Here is a 559-nt window from a genome sequence, read left to right on the forward strand (position 1 = left end):
GTGCTTATGTGTTGCTTTAAAGCATAAACATCGTGTTTTTACACAATGAATATCCATGTTTCTAATAATAAAATGTCATCTGCGAAACTCCAACAAATCCTGATCGCTAGACCCGGAAACAGAGTTCAGTAACATGTAACTTAAGTAGCTATTTTTGAAATTTCAGATAATTCTTACCTTGGTTTTGGCAAACAGACAAAACAGTGTCAAGATAGACACTTCAATGACTGTCAAAATTGCACAAAAAATTATTTGAATTAAAATCGAAAGCGAAAGAGTTGTGCGACTGCGGCCTTATATGCATTAAATGCGCACAGAGGTCGATATAGCCTACTCAATAACTGACAAATATCTGTTCACTCGCCTTTTATATCCTTTATTGCAATACTCTTTTTTTTTTTCAACAAAAGCAGCGATAGTTTCAGCGTGTCGAAACGAGGAGACTATACTAAACGGGTTTTTGCTTGAAGCTAAAACTGTTTTTTACGTTGTTGTGAAAAAGGTGCAGAGCAGTTGTCCACCATGTTGAAATAGTAAGGTTTGTAAGGTCTAAATAGTC

Source organism: Sinocyclocheilus grahami, unplaced genomic scaffold (assembly GCF_001515645.1).
Source record: "Sinocyclocheilus grahami isolate Dianchi unplaced genomic scaffold, SAMN03320097.WGS_v1.1 scaffold10066.1, whole genome shotgun sequence".
In the NCBI taxonomy this organism is placed as follows: Eukaryota; Metazoa; Chordata; class Actinopteri; order Cypriniformes; family Cyprinidae; genus Sinocyclocheilus; species Sinocyclocheilus grahami.